Here is a 12,894-nt window from a genome sequence, read left to right on the forward strand (position 1 = left end):
TGAGCACAGCATTCCATCCTCAAACGGATGGGCAAGCCGAAAGGACGATTCAAACACTAGAGGATATGTTAAGGGCTTGTGTGTTGGAGTTTAAAGGGAATTGGTATGATCATCTACCTCTCATCGAGTTTGCCTATAATAATAGTTACCACTCAAGTATTGAGATGGCACCGTTTGAGGCTTTGTATGGGAGACGATGTAGATCACCGGTTGGTTGGTTCGAAGTAGGTAAGATGACCTTGTTGGGCCCCGATTTGGTACTTGATGCTTTAGAGAAGGTGAAGATCATTAGAGAAAGGTTGAAGATGACTCAAAGTCGTCAAAAGTCCTATTCTGACACTAGGAGAAGGGATCTTGAGTTTAATGTGGATGATTGGGTGTATCTGAAGGTTTCACCCATGAAAGGTGTGGTTCGATTTGGTAAGAAAGGGAAATTGAGCCCTAGATATGTAGGGCCTTATAGAATCGTGAGACGTGTTAGTAAGGTTGCATATGAGTTGGAATTACCATTGGAAATGGCCATGGTTCATCCGGTGTTTCACGTGTCTACGTTGAAAAAACATGTGGGTGATCCTAGTTCCATTATACCTATGGGAGTAGTGAATATTGAAGAAAACTTGACCTATGAAGAAGTTCCTGTGGAAATTTTGGACCGGCAAGTTAAGAGATTGAGGAACAAAGAAATTGCATCTGTTAAAGTCCTTTGGAGGAATCAACAAATAGAAAGTGCAACATGGGAAGCAGAAGCGGATATGATTAAGAGATACCCTCATCTTTTCCCCTCTACCCAAACCTAAGGTATTAAGTTGTCCTTGCTCAATTACTTGAAATCCTTACATTTCAACTTTTCTTGTCATATGCTTGCAAAATTATGAAATATATTTTAAATGATATTTTAAATTACACTGTTGCATTAATTATAGGTTGTTTGTTAACACTCTACTCTACTCAAACTAAGTCTTTTCTCATTCGAGGAAGAATGTTCCCAAGGGGGAGATAATGTAACATCCTCTAAAAACGTTGTATACGATGTTTCAATTTTTGCCTAAACATGATATAGCCTCTGTATTTTGGTCATAACTTTTCATACGAATATCCAAATTGAGTGATTCAAATTTATGAGTAACCACAAGATCATTACCTACAACTTTTATGAAGACCATATTTTAAGATTCGGAGGTTAAGTAGGTCAAATAAATTAATTTTTGTAAGGTAGGATGCTGTGACGAAAATGAGTGTTTATAGAAGAAAAATCATATCTCACTGTAGGTTTATCCAAATTGGTTGATTCTTGAACGATATGAAACTAGACTTCCATATCTACAATTCTTATGAAGACACCAAATCCTAATAAGGAATTTATCTTATTCAAACGTAGCTCCCAAAACGAGTATTCTGTCGAAGATAACTCATTTCACCTACCATAGAAAGATCTAGATACATTTGACATCACTCATGACATAAATTGTCCTCCATTTAACATCATCCATGACATCAATATATTCCACTAAATTTTTAGATTTTTATTTATAATTATTTTATTTATTGTTAGGTCCTCTTTCCCACCTATAAATACCCACCTTATTTACTCATTTTATTCATCAAGCTTTCTCAAGCAAATCTTCTCTCTATATACTTCTTTACACATTCTCAAATATAGTTTTAGTTCTTAGTAGTGAAGAAATACTATTCCGGTAATTCATATATTCCGGGTAGTACACAAAACGTTTCGGCAAGGAGAAAAGCTAGGACTCAAGAGTGGTCATTAAGTCTTCCGGTATCAACTAAAGCTTCGGTTTCCAGGTATGTAAGGCTTCAATGAGAGTATTCCTTCCACTCTCATGTCTAAATTATTTTGATTATATGATAAATTATATTTATTTTCTCTAAGCTCTACTCTAAGTTATGTGGGTATTTATCCATGGGTTCTTCCACCCATGTAGTCCAAAAACTCTTTTAATTAAGTCTCTTGATTTCAAGTAATATTTTCTTATGGTAATTCTTAATTTTACTTAATAATATGAATCATGGTTAAACTAATGATTATTGCTCTATTTTGATGCAACATAATTTTATATGTATGAATTGATGTTTTACAAGTAATTCTTTTATTTATCTATTTAAAGGTTCTTGAAATTCATGGTGGGTTGTTTAAAGCATGATTTTTAATTAATGGATTTCAAAATATTTATGTATATTTATTTACATACATATTTGCAAGTTGAAGTGATTTGAACCCACCTAGTTTTACTATGTTTTTAATAAAGTTTGACTTGAAAGCTTTGACTCCAAATAAATATTTATGAAAGTAATATCTATGATCAAAAAGGGAGTCTTATGAAATGAAAGTGTAACACCCCAATTTATTTTTAAGAATTATTTATTTATTTTTTTTAAGTTATGTTTTTGGATGATCTGACTTCAGGAGGGCATAACCCTATCAAAATTTGAAAATTTGGGAAAACCCATAAAATGAAAGTTGTAGATAATTGAAATACCTTTCCAACCATAGGTCATGGGCTTATATACGACATCGGAATAAAAAGTTATGGATATTGTAAGGCAGAAGGGTCAAGATAGGAAGAAAATTTGGCCCAACCCGATTCCAAATCGGGTCAGCCCATATTTATTTCCATGTAAGAGATAAGTTCAGCCTTATCTCTTTCCTTTCATCCAAAATATTTCCAGAACACCATAGAAATATAGAGAGATAGAGAGAGAGTGAATTAAAATCCATTTTTGACCCAAATTCGAGTTCCGATTTCAAAAGCTCATGAAGAGAAAAACGTTGCACGTTGCGTTGTCTTCATTTTGAGCTAAAAATCAGAGAAGAAGGAGTGTATTAAGGTGGTTGACTTATACTTCAAGGTAAGATTTAGTTGTTGTTTTTCCTTATTATCAAACTTGTTTAGAGATTTAACGGATTAGAACGGAGAAAATAGTATTATAAACTTGTTTGTTGCTTTGTTGGAATTTATGGATTAGGGGATGTTTTGGTTGGATTAAATGGGTGGAATTAGTTAAGTTATGAAGTAGAATGATTGTTTATATTGTTGTTGATGTTCTTGATAAGTTGTTGTTGTCGAAATTGGGGGAATAAACTTTGGTTTCAAACCCGTTTTTGGTTGGGACTACTGTTAGTAATTGTAGTATAACTCCTTGTGTAAAACTTATTTTTGAGTGATTCAAGATGTTTTGGAAAGCTATTTCATAGGGCTATAACTTTTATTTAGGATCCAAAATCCAGTTTTGCTTTTATTGACTCGAAAAAGGGTGATGAAGTACAGGGGAGGTGCTGCCCAGATTTTGGTCTAAAAATCCTACATGGACTGCTGTGGGTATTTTGAGCATATCTTGTTGTACATAATTGCTGTAGGGGTGATTCAAAGTTTTATATGACCCTAAGACATATAGCTATAACTTTCTTTGAGGACACAAAGCCTAATTATCCCATTTACCCCTTCGAAACTGAGCAGCAATACAAGACAGTAGTGCTGCCCAGAATTTCTGTTTTGATATTTTGGGTTGATTTTCAGTGATTTTATGTTTAGTTTCGATATGTTGGAGCTTTTAAACTTAAGTAGATATTTGATTGTGTATTTAAGGTGTATATTCTCTTATACAAGCTAAGAGGAATTGTTTGACGAAGTGGATTTTGGTTGATCTATGACATAGAGAAATTGAATTCCGCGAGTGGTGGTAGAACTTGTTGTATGCTAAAACGCCAAGGTTCGTGTATAAACTTGAACTTGAAATATTTTATTTTTCAGAAATTTAAAGTATTTTATTGGGTTGTTTCCTTACTCCTTGTTTTGTATTTTGGTATGACTATTATCTCAAGTATTGCAAAACTTTCGTTGAATCGCCCACTTGTACGAATTGCTTGATCATTTTGCATTCTTGTTGGGAATTTTTCCTTCTTGTTACGGTGACTTGTCATCGATATTGGCATGCCTCTCGATTCAGATCTTGCCCATCTTGACTTTGGATTTACATTTCGTCTTAACGATGGATTTTCGTCCATTTTTGAGTACGAGTGAAAAGCCACTTTCAACATGGTCTTTGATCTTCTTGATATTGGGTGACGACCCTTCTTGATATGGACACTTCTTGATTTGGAAGCTTCGGTCCGTTTTGATATTGATTGTGCTTAGTGTGAAGGCATGACGTACATATGGGGTGAAATTGATTATTTGACTACTCTTTTGAATTGAATTATAAGCATTCTTGGTACTTAAGCCTTTGAATATTAGTATTGGTATTTTGAAACTCTCTAAGATTTGTATTTGATACTTGATATACTTGTTCACTTGGACTTAATGCTACCTTATTGAACCGTTTATGATGAAAAAGAAAATTTAGAATTTTTAATGGCTCTAAGTCCAAAGGTTATACACCACTAAGCTTTATGTTTAGCGATAGTTGTTTCCTATCGTAGGTGATGTGCGAGGCGGAATATGAAGATGTCCATGTGGAGTAGACTTTTTGGGAGCTCTTTTGAAGATCACATATGCATATACATCTAGTTTTTGTATATTATTTTAGGGACTTGTACATGATACATGTGTGACACTTATTTACGAAATTTTTAAAGGCTTGTAACTTAAACCATGTGACTAATTTTGTTATTTTAGAGTGTGCTTTTAACTCAAGTAATGCAATATACTAGGTCATATTTTGACTTGTCATTATGCACGAAGGAATATAATATTTTTGTGATAATTACTTATTTGAAGTTTTGTGTATTTTATGAACCTGAAGTATTGTTGAATTGGAAATCATTTTTTTAAAATAAAACTCATATATTGTTTTTCAAAAAGTTTTTTTTTTAAGGGTAAAATAATAGAAATAATTAGTTTTGTTTCGTAAGTGGTATTCTCCTAAAAGGGGATGCTACAAGAGTTGGTATCAGAGCCTAGGTTTATAATTCTAGGACTTTTGTTATGATTTGTTGGCAGACTATTTTCTTTTGTCCCGTATATTTTTTTCTTGTATATAGTGCATATGCATCATGTGCATGTCCCTAATGCAATGTGATCTTCCCTTATGTAGGAGTTAATTCGTGGCATCTTGTACTTCTAATAGACTTATGGAAGCCGCTCGTGAGGGTGAAAATATCTCTAATGCCCAACCTCACCTACAAGAAGGGGTTGGAGAACATTTTTCTGATCCTAATCCTCTTAGCACAAGTGGATCTGAAGCGGGAAATAATCGGGGGACAAGAGTTGAGCCACACCCCCAAATGAGTCATGGTGCTCCTGCTGCTGATCCTCCTTTTCAACAAATGGCTGATTTCTTTCATCACATGGCTAGAAGAATGCCTGACCCTGATGAAATGAACTATGAGAAAATGAGAAAAATGGGGGGAGTTGAGTTTGAAGGGACTGTTGACCCTACCGATGCCGAGCAGTGGTTGGAACGAATTGAAAGAGTATTCGAGCAGTTAGAGTGTTCAAACACTGCCAAATTTAAGTATGCTGTCTCACTATTATAAAAAGATGCCTATGATTGGTGGATAAGTGTACCGAATGCCAGGGCAAAACCTCCTGTTCTTACTTGGGAAGATTTTGTGAAGGAATTTCATAAGAAGTATGTCCCACCTGCTTATCACGATGCAAAGAAAAAAAGAGTTCTTAAATTTAGAGCAAGGGAGCATGTCTATAGCTGAATATCAGCAGCAATTTCTCAGGCTGTCCCGCTATGCTGGGGGTATTATTAATGATGAAAAAGATAAGTGCAGGCGGTTCGAAGACGGTTTAAATGATTCTATCAGAAAATCTGTAGCGGTCCTACAACATGAAATTTTTTGTAAATTAGTTTCAGCTGCTCTTACTTGGGAAAGGATCGACAAGGAACAAACTGGTAGAAATGAACACAAGTTCAGGAAAGCTTATGCAGATTCAGGAGGTCCATCAAAAAGAGGGAAATTTGACAGTTCCACAGCTAATACTTTTCGCAAGATAGCCCAACATAAGCAGAATAGATCAAGTTACTCTACTGCCAGCACTCCAAGCTATGGTCAAGGCAAGACTCGTATACCCACTTGTGCACAATGTGGGAAAAATCACTTTGGTACTTGTAGAAGAGCTTCTGGCGCTTGTTTTAATTGTGGGAGCTTCGATCATAAAGTGAGGGATTGTCCTAATCCTAATCCCATTTCTTCTCCGCATACGGAAGTCTCTGTTCAGAAACCTATTACCACTCAATCTCAAGGGAATAGAGGTGCAAGATCTAGAAACACACAAGCAACAGGTGCAGGTGGATCCAATCAAGAGAGTGGATCAAGAGCTACAGCACGAGCTTATGCGATGAGACAGAGGGATGAACAAGATGGAGCAGATGTGGTTGTTGGTAAATTTCACTTATTTGACTTATGTGTCGTTACATTATTTGATCCTGGTTCTACACATTCGTATGTTTGTTCATCATTGGATTTTCCTGAAAATGTGAAGCCTGTGAGACTCGATTATGGTGTGCTTGTCCAAAGTCCTTTGGGTCAACAGGTTGTTTGCAATCAAATCTATCGAGGTTGTCCCTTCATGATTCAAAACCGGGTCCTTCCTGTTGATTTGATTGAAATGCCTTTCCATGATTTTGATATTATTATCGGTATGGATTGGATTTATAAATATCATGCAGTAGTGGATTGTAGGTCTAAGCATGTGACTTTTAAGGACCCTGCATTTTCACACATTATTGTGCAGGGTGAAAGGTCATTGTCCTCTAATATTATTTCTGCGGCCTTAGCAAAAAGGATGATTCGTCAGGGTTGTAGTGTGTATCTTGCTCACATAATTGATACACGTGTGGAGAGTCCTATTCTTAAAGATATACCTATTGTGTGTGACTTTCCTGAAGTGTTTCAAGAAAATCTTCCTGGGTTACCACCAGAAAGAGAAGTTGAATTTCCTATTGAGCTCATTCCTGGATCTACTCCTATTTCTATCACTCCTTATAGGATGGCACCAGCAGAATTAAAGGAATTGAAAACTCAACTGCAAGAACTTCTTGAGAAAGGTTTCATTCGTCCAAGTGTTTCTTCTTGGGGAGCCCCTGTGTTATTTGTGAAAAAGAAAGATGGTACTTTTAGACTTTGTATTGACTATAGACAATTGAATAAAATAACAATCAAGAACAGATATCCATTACCAAGAATTGATGATTTGTTTGACCAACTGAAGGGTGCTAATTTATTCTCCAAGATCGATTTAAGGTCTGGGTATCACCAACTGCGTGTTAGAAAGGAAGATGTTCCTAAAACTGCTTTTAGAACTCGATATGGTCACTATGAATTTTTAGTGATGCCCTTTGGATTAACTAATGCGCCTGCAATATTCATGGATTTGATGAATCGAGTATTTAGGCTTTATCTTGATCAATTTGTGGTGGTATTTATAGATGATATTTTAATATATTCCAAGAATGAAGAAGAGCATGATAAACATCTTCGAATTGTTTTGCAAATTCTGCAAGAGAAGAAGCTTTATGCTAAGCTTTCTAAATGTGAATTTTGGCTCGGTGAAGTGGCCTTTCTGGGACATATTGTGTCGGCCGCAGGTGTGAAAGTGGATCCTGGTAAGATTCAAGCTATTGTTGAATGGAAACCACCTAAAAGTCCAACTGAAGTAAGGAGTTTCTTGGGTTTAGCGGGATACTATAGGAGGTTTGTCAAAGGCTTCTCCATTATCGCCTCCCCTTTGACTAAACTTTTGAGGAAGAATGTCAAGTTTGTATGGGATGACAAATGCCAGGAAAGTTTTGAAAATCTCAAATCCTTATTGACACAAGCTCCTATACTTACTCTACCAACTGAAGGTAAAGAATATGTGATATATAGTGATGCTTCTCATCATGGTTTGGGTTGTGTACTGATGCAAGAAGGGAAAGTGGTTGCATATGCTTCCCGAAAATTGAAACCACATGAATTGAACTATCCTACTCATGACCTTGAGCTCGCTGCCATAGTGTTTGCCTTGAAAATTTGGAGGCATTACTTATATGGCGAAAAGTGTCACATATTTACTGATCACAAGAGTTTGAAGTACTTGGGTACACAGAAAGAGTTGAATTTGAGGCAACGTAGATGGCTTGAACTCATTAAAGATTACGACTGTACCATTGACTATCATCCTGGTAAAGCCAATGTAGTTGCAGATGCTCTAAGTCGTAAAGCCTTTGCTAGTTTATCTATTAATCCTCTAACTTCATTTCTTGACTTACGAGCCATGAATGCTTGTCTTGCATTTAATTCTGATGGCTCTATTGTTGCTAGGTTGCAAGTCAAGCCAATTCTACTTGAACAGGTGAAAGAAGCACAACAGTTAGATGAGAAGCTTGTAAAATTGATCAAAGAAGTTCAAACTGGAGGAAAGCTTGATTTTACTTTAGGGGAGAATGGTGCTCTATTTTATCATAATAGGTTATGTGTTCCGAAGGATGACAACTTGAGGAAAGAGATTTTGAATGAAGCACATACGTCACCATATGCAATGCATCCTGGAGGTACCAAAATGTACCAAACCATCAAAGAACACTACTGGTGGAATGGTATGAAGAAGGACATTGCGGAATATATTTCCAAATGCTTAACTTGTCAACAGATAAAGGCCGAGCATCAAGTCCCAGCAGGATTATTACAACCCCTATCAATACCTGAGTGGAAATGGGAAAGAATAACCATGGACTTTGTTTCTGGGCTTCCACGTACCCAAAGAAATCATGATGCAATTTGGGTTATAGTTGATAGGCTCACTAAAAGTGCTCATTTCTTGGCCATCAGAATGGACTACCCATTTGAACGTTTAGCAGAATTGTACGTTAATGAAATTGTAAGGCTACATGGAGTTCCTGTTTCTATTGTATCTGACCGAGACCCGAGGTTTACATCTAGATTCTGGACTAGCTTGCAAGAAGCTTTGGGCACTAGGTTGAACTTTAGTACATCTTTCCATCCTCAGACAGATGGCCAATCCGAGAGGGTGATTCAAATCTTGGAAGATATGCTTCGAGCTTGCATTATGGAATTTGAAGGTAGTTGGGACAGACACCTAGCCTTGGTAGAATTCGCTTATAACAATAGCTACCAATCAAGCATTGGTATGCCACCCTATGAAGCCTTGTATGGGAGAAAGTGTATAACTCCTCTTTGCTGGAGTGAAGTTGGTGAACGAAAACTGGTTGGTCCTGAGATTGTGCAACAAATTGAGGATAAGGTAAAAATCATCAAAGATCGTCTAAAAATTGCTTCAGATAGACAAAAGTCTTATGCTGATCTTAAGAGGCGTGAAATTGAATATCAAGCAGGAGACAAGGTATTTTTAAAGGTTTCTCCATGGAAGAGAATTATGAGATTTGGCCAAAAAGGGAAACTTAGTCCTCGATTTGTTGGACCATATGAAGTACTTGAGAGAGTTGGTCCAGTTGCATATAAACTAGCACTTCCACCGGAGTTAGATAGGATCCACAATGTCTTCCATGTTTCTATGCTTAGAAGATATCGCTCAGATCCATCTCATGTTCTTCCTGTTGAATCCATTGAGGTCAATCCTGACTTGACATACGAAGAGGAACCTATCAAAATCTTGGAGCATGATACAAAAAAGCTTAGAAATAAGAAAATCCCTTTAGTAAAGGTCCTTTGGAGAAATCATTCTGGCAAGGAAGCTACCTGGGAGAGAGAAGAGGATATGCGACTCCAACATCCACAGTTGTTTTGAGGAGACTATCAGGTAAATTTCAGGACGAAATTTCTTAAGGGGGGTAGAGTTGTAACACCCCAATTTATTTTTAAGAATTATTTATTTATTTTTTTTAAGTTATGTTTTTGGATGATCTGACTTCAGGAGGGCATAACCCTATCAAAATTTGAAAATTTGGGAAAACCCATAAAATGAAAGTTGTAGATAATTGAAATACCTTTCCAACCATAGGTCATGGGCTTATATACGACATCGGAATAAAAAGTTATGGACATTGTAAGGCAGAAGGGTCAAGATAGGAAGAAAATTTGGCCCAACCCGATTCCAAATCGGGTCAGCCCATATTTATTTCCATGTAAGAGATAAGTTCAGCCTTATCTCTTTCCTTTCATCCAAAATATTTCCAGAACACCATAGAAATATAGAGAGATAGAGAGAGAGTGAATTAAAATCCATTTTTGACCCAAATTCGAGTTCCGATTTCAAAAGCTCATGAAGAGAAAAACGTTGCACGTTGCGTTGTCTTCATTTTGAGCTAAAAATCAGAGAAGAAGAAGTGTATTAAGGTGGTTGACTTATACTTCAAGGTAAGATTTAGTTGTTGTTTTTCCTTATTATCAAACTTGTTTAGAGATTTAACGGATTAGAACGGAGAAAATAGTGTTATAAACTTGTTTGTTGCTTTGTTGGAATTTATGGATTAGGGGATGTTTTGGTTGGATTAAATGGGTGGAATTAGTTAAGTTATGAAGTAGAATGATTGTTTATATTGTTGTTGATGTTCTTGATAAGTTGTTGTTGTCGAAATTGGGGGAATAAACTTTGGTTGCAAACCCGTTTTTGGTTGGGACTGCTGTTAGTAATTGTAGTATAACTCCTTGTGTAAAACTTAGTTTTGAGTGATTCAAGATGTTTTGGAAAGCTATTTCATAGGGCTATAACTTTTATTTAGGATCCAAAATCCATTTTTGCTTTTATTGACTCGAAAAAGGGTGATGAAGTACAGGGGAGGTGCTGCCCAGATTTTGGTCTAAAAATCCTACATGGACTGCTGTGGGTATTTTGAGCATATCGTGTTGTACATAATTGCTGTAGGGGTGATTCAAAGTTTTATATGACCCTAAGACATATAGCTATAACTTTCTTTGAGGACACAAAGCCTAATTATCCCATTTACCCCTTCGAAACTGAGCAGCAATACAAGACAGTAGTGCTGCCCAGAATTTCTGTTTTGATATTTTGGGTTGATTTTCAGTGATTTTATGTTTAGTTTCGATATGTTGGAGCTTTTAAACTTAAGTAGATATTTGATTGTGTATTTAAGGTGTATATTCTCTTATACAAGCTAAGAGGAATTGTTTGACGAAGTGGATTTTGGTTGATCTATGACATAGAGAAATTGAACTCCGCGAGTGGTGGTAGAACTTGTTGTATGCTAAAACGCCAAGGTTCGTGTATAAACTTGAACTTGAAATATTTTATTTTTCAGAAATTTAAAGTATTTTATTGGGTTGTTTCCTTACTCCTTGTTTTGTATTTTGGTATGACTATTATCTCAAGTATTGCAAAACTTTCGTTGAATCGCCCACTTGTACGAATTGCTTGATCATTTTGCATTCTTGTTGGGAATTTGTCCTTCTTGTTACGGTGACTTGTCATCGATATTGGCATGCCTCTCGATTCAGATCTTGCCCATCTTGACTTTGGATTTACATTTCGTCTTAACGATGGATTTTCGTCCATTTTTGAGTACGAGTGAAAAGCCACTTTCAACATGGTCTTTGATCTTCTTGATATTGGGTGACGACCCTTCTTGATATGGACACTTCTTGATTTGGGGGCTTCGGTCCGTTTTGATATTGATTGTGCTTAGTGTGAAGGCATGACGTACATATGGGGTGAAATTGATTATTTGACTACTCTTTTGAATTGAATTATAAGCATTCTTGGTACTTAAGCCTTTGAATATTAGTATTGGTATTTTGAAACTCTCTAAGATTTGTATTTGATACTTGATATACTTGTTCACTTGGACTTAATGCTACCTTATTGAACCGTTTATGATGAAAAAGAAAATTTAGAATTTTTAATGGCTCTAAGTCCAAAGGTTATACACCACTAAGCTTTATGCTTAGCGATAGTTGTTTCCTATCGTAGGTGATGTGCGAGGCGGAATATGAAGATGTCCCTGTGGAGTAGACTTTTTGGGAGCTCTTTTGAAGATCACATATGCATATACATCTAGTTTTTGTATATTATTTTGGGGACTTGTACATGATACATGTGTGACACTTATTTACGAAATTTTTAAAGGCTTGTAACTTAAACCATGTGACTAATTTTGTTATTTTAGAGTGTGCTTTTAACTCAAGTAATGCAATATACTAGGTCATATTTTGACTTGTCATTATGCACGAAGGAATATAATATTTTTGTGATAATTACTTATTTGAAGTTTTGTGTATTTTATGAACCTGAAGTATTGTTGAATTGGAAATCATTTTTTAAAAATAAAACTCATATATTGTTTTTCAAAAAGTTTTTTTTTAAGGGTAAAATAATAGAAATAATTAGTTTTGTTTCGTAAGTGGTATTCTCCTAAAAGGGGATGCTACAAAAAGAATTATGTAATGATATGAATCATGGATTCTTTATGCAATAAGGACAATTCTTGCATATTTGAATTATCAAATGTTTTAATGAGCTATTCTACCGAATATGATGTTTGAATTCTCAAGTTATATGCTATGAATATTTTGAAGTATTAAACTATTCCGTGGGATTGACTTAGCACCGAATGAGGCATTGAGGTGGGATTCGGTAAGGGAATCCTAGTAGCAACCCCTTGTCTCATTAACTATGTGCCAACATAGGAGCCCTTGTAGGCTTAGGCTAATGGATCCATAAATAGCCCTTAAAGTTAAAGTTAAAGAAACGAATGAAGTTGACGGAGTTCTACCCGGCAAGTAGTCTCCCCGGCCAACGTAGGGGGTTATGTTGGATTCCATGTAATAGCTCGCATGGTCTTAAATGTCGGTTATGGTTAATTTCCCACAAAATAAATGTTTTAAAAGATATATATATGATTTATTATGCATACATTAAATTAAGTTCCATATTACATAAATATTTTAATGTTTCCTCAATGTTAATGCATCCTTACATACTTAGTACATTCAAAGTAATAATGCATACT

At 35.8% G+C, this 12,894-nt stretch overlaps 2 long non-coding RNA genes across 2 annotated transcripts; both read left to right on the forward strand.

Annotated features, from left to right (window-relative positions):
- The first annotated feature begins 2,628 nt into the window (after positions 1–2,628).
- LOC129877143 (uncharacterized) lies at positions 2,629–4,534 on the forward strand. Its single transcript, XR_008763479.1, has 3 exons — positions 2,629–2,868; positions 3,606–3,729; positions 4,439–4,534. It is a non-coding gene; the product is annotated as an uncharacterized LOC129877143 (long non-coding RNA).
- Positions 4,535–10,027: 5,493 nt separating this feature from the next.
- Positions 10,028–11,885, forward strand: LOC129877150 (uncharacterized). The gene is made up of 3 exons (XR_008763481.1): positions 10,028–10,285; positions 11,023–11,146; positions 11,856–11,885. It is a non-coding gene; the product is annotated as an uncharacterized LOC129877150 (long non-coding RNA).
- The last annotated feature ends 1,009 nt before the right edge of the window (positions 11,886–12,894 follow it).

The sequence above is a fragment of the Solanum dulcamara genome, chromosome 2 (assembly GCF_947179165.1).
Source record: "Solanum dulcamara chromosome 2, daSolDulc1.2, whole genome shotgun sequence".
Lineage (NCBI taxonomy): Eukaryota > Viridiplantae > Streptophyta > Magnoliopsida > Solanales > Solanaceae > Solanum > Solanum dulcamara.